The 8,418-nt window shown below is 38.6% G+C and overlaps 1 long non-coding RNA gene across 1 annotated transcript; it reads left to right on the top strand.

The window, feature by feature from the left end:
- Window positions 1-5,670: 5,670 nt before the first annotated feature.
- Window positions 5,671-8,418, top strand: LOC137841137 (uncharacterized). The gene is made up of 2 exons (XR_011088469.1): window positions 5,671-6,519; window positions 8,237-8,418. It is a non-coding gene; the product is annotated as an uncharacterized lncRNA (long non-coding RNA).

Genomic DNA, 8,418 nt, shown 5'->3' with positions numbered 1-8,418 from the left:
AAACTGGCAAGTGAAATTTATGAACTTTCAGGCATTTTTTAAAACAAAACAATTAAAGTAATAAAAGAGCATTTGAAATGAAGAAAATGTGTTTTTGAAAAGCCTATTCCATGACCCCAGGCACATTTACTCACAATATATCATCTTTCTACTGTAACAAATACAGCTGTAAATTTATTAGCAAAAGAGAGAAACAGAGAGGGAAGAGAGAGAAAAGGAAACATTAGGTCATTGGATCCAAATGTATTCAGACATATACTGTGGGCTTACTGCTGGCCTTCTTAAAGGAAATATTGATGTCATCCTGGCTTCCTTCAGGTCCAGCAAAATTTAAATGATAGACTAGCTTAAACTATTGGGTTATAAAATGATGTCTACTTGAGCTCACTTAATACATTTTTAGAGATCAAGAATACTGCTTTTAAGCAACATTGGTTTGCATGACTTAACCAGCTAAAAAAAAAAAAAAGTAATTTGAAGCTGTGATAGTGGCTTTGTGACCATATCTGACTGCTTTGCTGAAGAGTTTAACACAACTATGCAAGTACTGTGTTGGTTAAATACAGTACAAAATCTAGGGAGATTTTGGGAGATTTTGCTGTGAAAGGAAGTCTACATACACTTATGCTAGCAGTGATTCAGATCTGGAATTTAATCTAGGTGTTGTGAATCACATGCTAGAGGATCCTTCCTCTCTCTTTTGGCCACAAAAATGTGAGAGAAGCTCATTTAGGATGAAAGACTTCTCTTCCCCAGACACACTCGCCATAAGCATATTTAAAACTACATTTTACCTTATCTAAGGCAGAAAAAGTCAATCATGAAAGATTAACCCACTCAATTTTAAGCTCACAGTCACCATCTTTCCAGCTAAAGTAGATTGAAAGGAATTTCTTTAGCAATCTGAGTATCGCTGGTAAACAGAAGTACCTCGATACCACTGTGAGGAACTGATCTTCTTTCCCAAGGCTGTCTATTTCCTTACTCCTTTAGTAAGGAGTAAGCCTCTTTACTAAACTGTGACTAAAGTCTTATTAACTCCAAGAATTTAAAATTTAAAAAAATCCCCTTGTAGATTGTCCCAGAATGATTGAGACTGCAATGACAGGGCAGCTTTAGAATAAAAGAGTGTTTTCTGCATATTAGCATTATGAAGCCTTTCTCTCTGATGGAAAGTGTGAGAAAAGAGCTGCTACACAGGGTGAGAATAAAAACTTTCTTGAACACTCCTTCATAGGAGTTACCTGCCAGTTCCTAAATTGCTCTAGAATCACAAGGGTAAGTGCCTTGAATGGGGTGTTGCAGATTTTTTGATGTCACCCCATCACATACAGAAAATTAAAGAGTTTTTCTTATTACAAAAGTTGAGCAGACACTTTTGTGTTTTCAGATTTAGGCACTTATCAACAAGTCCTTCTCGGTGACTTAGCTTTTAGGCATTTAAAACCAGAACACTTCAGTCTACCAAACACACAGTAACAAATCAAATCAGAAGACACACCTAAGTGTATTTGTGAAAGGAAAGACTATAAAAAAAAAAAAAAGTCATTTCTGACCTGGTAAATTAGTTATATTAATACAGTCTCTAGACTTTCCATTAAGCAAACATCCAGTTCTGCCCCTGAAAAAAATGTTCACGAAACTGAGGGTTTATAACAAAAATACTAACACTGCATTATCTAAATGTAATGCTCTAATAAATAACGATGTATCATGCCAGAAGGGTTTAATTGGAAACAGATGGTCTAAGGAATGGAAACATAAGCAGAGTATTTTACTGTAATCACTATCCAGGAAACAGAAAGGGATTTGATATTATTGCCTCAAGAACAGCTCTCCCCCCCAGCCTTTTTGTCTTAGCTAACACTAAACTTACTTTGCTAACGAAGCACAGGTGCTGTTGATAGCTCACAACAATGGCACACCGTTCAGGCATTTTTCTTAATCCTGATTAGCAAGTGAGAGTCAGCACTTGCTGCTTTTGCAGAGTTCAACTAATCTCTCTTTACAACAATTTCTTTACTTTTTTTTCCTGTTTTAGAAAACAATGAATTTGGAGTTGCTATGAATTTCAGGGTTGGCTTCTGTTGCATTTGATAGTGTGAGTCTCTACCAAGCATCAGTGTTTAGGCACCACAGTCTAGGCCCTAAACCCTGCTCTGATTTCAGGTGCATTGACAAGCAATTATAAAACCTGATCTGTGACCTTCACTTAGCAGGAAAGAGAGCACTCTGCTTGCAAAACCAGATGCTGAGAGGTACACAATTACACAGTTTAGGGGATTTCCAGTTTTAATCATCCCTTAATGCTTTACAGAAAATACAATGGCAAAATTCTAGTCCTCTCAAAATGCATGTTGCAAAATGTTCCTCTCTGTCAGGAGCTGGTTCACATCATCCCTGCTTTACTTCAAAAAAATCACCCTTGCAATGAGCTTGGCACAGACTGTCTAAACCCTGCTGTTCCTCTTTGGAAGCAAGCATTTAAATGCAGTGTTTTCACATACAAGCCCCACTGAGGCTATGTAGGGAAAAAAAAAAAAAAAAAGCGGGATGAAATAGTTTTTTGGTGAAGTGATGCTAACAGCAAGTCTGGAGAACCTGCAAGATATTCAGCTACATACGTGTCATTCTCTGCTGGTGACACGGCAGAAATAGCAGCTGTTGCTGGGTTCTTGCTAGACGAGCTTTCTGAACACCACCCCCATTTTTAGAGACACTAAGACCCATACAAAGCAAAGTACTTTCTTAGAGTGTGCCTGCCTTGTCTAAAAAATCACTTTTGCAGAAGAAATAATGATCTTGACACACATTTTTTTCAGGTTTGGATGTTTTTGCAGAGGTGGTATTTTTGCATTTCAATCTTTTCTCTGTAATGCTGAAGAGTATTTTTTTCTTCTTCACCTCTCATGAAAGCTCAGAAAATCCCATAAATAGGTGCTTACTGTGACTTCAGGAGCTAGGGGCCTTAAAAATCCCAAGCATACAATGATCAGTCCGTATAGCTTGAGAATTAAGATGAATTAATGGGACATTCAATTGTTTAAATACAGATGTTTGCTTAAGTGTCTCATTACAGATTAGTTGCACCACCTAGTAACCTTGGTGCAAAACTAGGAGCAGGGAATTCTGGAATATTAATTGCTATTCTCTTCATTTAGTGAGAAACAGCCTGACAGCATTGTTCTGGGAGCTCCACAGACTGTCTGAACATAGAGCCGATGTGGATGAATTTCAGGCTGTGTTCATTGGGCTTACAGCTCTAGGGAGAAAGAATACTGACAGAAAGGTGAATTTGTCCCAGTGACCGTATTTCTCAAGAAAAATGAACGTAATGTACATCTGTGTGACTGATGACACAGAAATAGCCTTTCCTCTCCTGATAGAAATAAGCGCATCACTGAGCAGTGCTGTTTCCTGATGGTGTGGCTGAGAGCCATCAGTTCCAAATAAGAATTAGTACCGTTCCTGTGTCTGTTCAGGGTTTATTTTTGCCTAAACACAAAATGCAAAGGTCAGGACTGAGAGCCTAATCTGTTAGAGCAGTCAGCACCTGGAATAGTTCAGCTGAATCTTGTGGAATTATTCCAAACTTGCATAAGTATAGTTGAGACCTGTCCTACAGCATAACATCCCCACCCCAGATCTAAATCTCCTACCTGGGAGTAGCACATACTGATTTTATTTCACCTGAGGTTTTGGGTTGTGATTTATTTATTTATTTATTTTTTATCAACAAGGAGAAAATTATGGAGAACATCTTCTCATATTACAAATGCTCATTACTACACATTGTCTTTCTGTATCATTTCCAATACTATTAAGTGCAGAACCTAATTATCCCCATTTATAAATAACTTTCTTCATCCTATCTCTATCCAACAATGTTTTGGCAGGCATCCTCAGCAGGAGATTTGAAATTATGTCCCTGCCAAAAGCTATTGCTGCTGATGAATCACAGCACACACACAATTAAAAGTCTGTGGTTCTTATTATACATATCTACACACATATATATATACGTAAATAGTGTGTGTGTGTAGTGATGTGGAAATTCTGTACAGTATTTGCCAGACATATCCCAGTGTCAGAAGTGGCCACCTGGCTTCAAACTAAGTCTGTTTCTGAATGTCTTTGCTAGCTGAGACTTACAATAGGGTGCCAAAGGTGTCCCTTGTCTCTGCTGATATGGACTAAACAAGACATTAAGCAGTCCAACGAGGATCCTGTATATTGTTAGCCCACTCTCACATATGACCGGACAGGCACTCTTCACATGATGGGATGTATATGTCAATCCCATGGCCAGATGTGCAACCCGCCACAGCAGGATTAACCATTTCTTCCTGGCACATGCTCAGTTCCAAGCAGTCATTAAGACTTCTGGGAGCAAGCTGGGCTCACTCCAAGTAAATTATTGTGGTGGTTGTGTTTTGTCTGTAAATCAGGCAAAATGGCCTGGTGGCTTTTTCTCCCTTCCAGATGATGTTACTTAGCTCACTTGATCAAATTTCTGCTAATGTATTCATAAAATCCTTGGGGTTTTAAGGCAACCTCAGGAGAAAATCAGCCCTCTGCACAGAGCAAGTCCGACCAATATATCAGTTTAAGTTATCAAAGTCCTAAGTCGTGGACTGAAGTGATTAATTTGTTCTTGAGCATGTAATTAGGCAGTCATGGAGCACCCAAGGAACTAGGCTTCAAAAATCAACAGCCTCGACTAAAGAGAGCATCGCTTTCACAGCCTCTGCAGGAGATTGCAAGGAACAACAGCAGCATTAATGCTGCACTAGAGGATACCTTTGCTGCTTGTCTCATCCAGTGATATGGTTTTCACAACATCCTGTGGCAATTAATCTATTTTCTTTAAAAGGTTCTGCCTTGTGTTTCCATTCTGCTTTTTGGTGATTTCTTGTAGTGCTCACTACTTCTTGTGCTGTGGGAAACAGAGAATACTCATTCCTTGCTTGCTTCCTCCACGGCATTCATGGTTTTACATCATTTACACCAACCAATTTCAAGAGAGAGTTCTTGATGGGAGGAGTTTCAGAGAGAAGCTCTGAAGAGAATTGTATTTCTATTCTGATTTACCACTAGCATTTTACTGTTATAACCTGGTGTCACTTACCAGTGACTTTGCTTCAAATAGAAGGAACATACATGTATGAAAACTACTTTAAAATGGTTTCATTAGCTAAAATAATTGTTGCTATTAGTAGGAATTTATGCAGCACACTTTTAAAAATATTAGCAAAACCTACATACATCAGCCATTGCTGTAGCTATAGCTGAAATACACAGTATACTTTTTTAATTTATTTTTTTTAAATCTGGATTTCAGATCCTGTGTGACTTTATATAGCTGCAAAATGAACAGTAATAAGGAATTTACTGTAACTTCCGATTTAATTTATATTTTGTAACAAAATTAATGTCATGTAAAACATAACTTTAAGCTGCAAATTGGCCTAGAAAATTACAAATGTTGTCTTCATGACAACTTCAACAACTTGGGAAGGGGAATTACTTTTACAAAGCATCTTTATGTTTTTTGGTTTTGTTTTTGTTTTTTTAATGGTTCAGTTGACAGACACATGGCATTGTGAGACTGGTTGCTGCTTACAATAATTAAAAATAATAATACTTTTTATACTAAAAGTATCCCTCAAAGATAAATACAGAACAATTTGGAATTGTCAAAAACTAATGGCTATCCTGTGAGGACAGAGCTCCATTTGTACGTCTTCTTGCCAGTTTGCCTTCTGTACCCAGTGAAACGTGTTAAAGGGCTCTGAAGATTTATGCTGTTGCTCTGCCTTATACCCCTGCCCGTGTCAAGGCCCTGCCTACATTATAACCTTCTGACATTCTGAAACCTAACGATGGGAATCCACCTGGAGCAGGAAGAAGGGACCTTCTGTATACTTAACACCATGCTGCCTTACCCAGACAATCCTTCATGATGATAGTGACTGGAGGAAGTATTTCTTGCCAGCAATAAACCCAAATACTCTTTGTTCTCTTTTGACACCATCTATTTCCCTTCAAGTCAGCTGAAGATACTTCTTTTCCCTTTTATATTATTTTTTTTTTTTTTTTTGACCTGAGCCAAGGATTGTGAAAAAGCCCTCTGAAGCTCCACACCTCTGCCACAAGACAGTGTCCATGCCTTCAACCAAAAGCCTCTACCAAGCAATGCCCTGTTGCCAACTGCTTCCAATCTGGCCCCAGACTCAGAAAGGCAAGTCATTTAGCAATGAAAATCCAGGGATCTCAACTTCTGTGTCATACTGGAGTATCAGCTGCTGAGCGTGACGTGACTTTCCCGAGGTGACAGAGTGAGTCAGTGGCACAGCTGCAAACACAAATTGTCATTGGTTCCTAGGTCTGCCTCATCCCTGCCATGTGCAGATACCACAGAAGAGCTCACTGCTTAAACTGCCTGGTGTTTGAGCTAGGAGGACGCACAGACACACTGGACCTAGAAAGACAGAAAAACACTGCAGGTCTCATCCTCAGGTGGGCAAAGTTTTTCTGAGCGCACAAGTTGTCTGAGGACTCCATCCAAGGGCAGGATGCTCAGGTTCCTTCTGGTCATGAGCCCATCGTTTGGAAATCTCTGTGGATATATGCACATATATATAAACATATATATATATATATAAATGTATATATGTGCATATATATAAATATGGGGGGATAGCACACCCAAAGTCTTTTGTACCCTGAAGGACTCTCTCCATCATTTGTGGCACAGTACTGCAATGAAGTTCTGCAGCACCCAGGGCTTTAGATATGTATAAAAAAAGAGTCTGTACAGATACCTAATTCTTGTAGATTTAACACAAGAAAAAAAGGTTTCAAAATAAATGAAAAGTAAAATAGTCATAAAGAATAGTTTTATAAACTCTGAATTAAAAAAGAAGGAGAAACATAGTAAACTATCACGGTATATTTTCTTGTGAGGTTTTACATGTTTTGAAAAATGTAGCCATTCTCTGCTTTAATATAAGTGAAAATAAATATATTTGATTTGCCTTTACAGTTAAATAAACTCCTGCTATTTTTGTTTTCACATGCATACATCTAACTTTCCAGGTCCTTAGAGCAGGTTGTGCTTTCCTGTGTTAAAAATCCCAACGATTAATAACTTTTAACCATTTCCTGCCCCCTTTACTAGAAGGGGATTATTGACTAAACCACCATACTAGTAAAGACACTATTTTTTGCACCATCAGGCAATGTTATTCCTTCTTTAATAATCTTCATGTGCTACGAATGCAGTGCTGTAGGTAAATATAGATGTATTTCTATGCAATAAAATAGATACAAGAAAGACAGAAATTATTGAGTTTTCTCATGGTGACCTTTTTAAGGTCACTCCCAACCTACAGCTGTTTTACTATATTTCTGCTCAGTAATTTTAATTACTATTTATGTGTACAACTATCCCAATAAGCAGGCATGGAAAAGTTGAATTGCTTGAGGCAACCAGGCATATGGTCTCTTGGAATGAGGATAATGCTGTGTGGGTATTATGAAGAGGGTTTGGATTATGAGGAGATATGCAGGAGGTCAAAGGAGGGATCAAGGCTGAAATTTCTATCATATCTTTACTAAAACAGCCTTTCAAAGTCAGTGCAAAAGACCAAGACTACTGTCAGCAACACACATCACACAAACACACAAAAACTTCCTCCCCAGGAACATGACCTGAAATGATACTTTCATTTGAGGCTAAATATGCCCCAAATCTGCCCTATTGCTCCTGGATGCCTGTGGGATGCATCTGCTTGGCTCCAGCCACACAGCTGATTGCAGAATGATAGGATTTGAGACTCTCATGGACAGTCACAACACATTTGTGAGGCCAAGAAGTCACATCCCTATCTGACATGGAGCGAGGAGGCACAGGAAGATGTACAAGTCCAGCAGTAATTTGTAGTGGAGGCAGGAACCGGTGACAAACTGGCTGATGCCCCTTTCCTGTGCCTTAATTTTAGACCATGTTTCCAACCGAACATCTAACTGGTATGTCTCTTACTGCAAATCACAGCTTAACACTGGGAAACTGCCAACAAGATAGCAGTACAAAGCATGTGCCTCTTGATACAGAAGATTGTGGCCAAGAACACAGCAGTTCATCTGCATGTTGTCATAGTGAGTCTGAAAATTAGTCATAACCAACACCTATTTATAAGTACTTACTTCCTTGTTTTTCCATCTATTATTTTAGACATCTTTCTGTGAGAAATGAGGGCCGATCCTGGGGCCAGATGGATTCCTAACACTCGGGCTGCAAAAATAGGATCATGCTGTTACTCACCGAATTTTACCAGACACTGCAGTTTCTACAAGGTGAGTTTTTCCTAAGAAAAAATAGCATTGGTTTGTATTTATTAAACACACACACACAAA

The sequence above is a fragment of the Anas acuta genome, chromosome 17 (assembly GCF_963932015.1).
Source record: "Anas acuta chromosome 17, bAnaAcu1.1, whole genome shotgun sequence".
Lineage (NCBI taxonomy): Eukaryota > Metazoa > Chordata > Aves > Anseriformes > Anatidae > Anas > Anas acuta.
The sequence above is the reverse complement of the archived record's forward strand: the minus strand, read 5'-3'. Positions and strand labels throughout refer to the sequence as shown.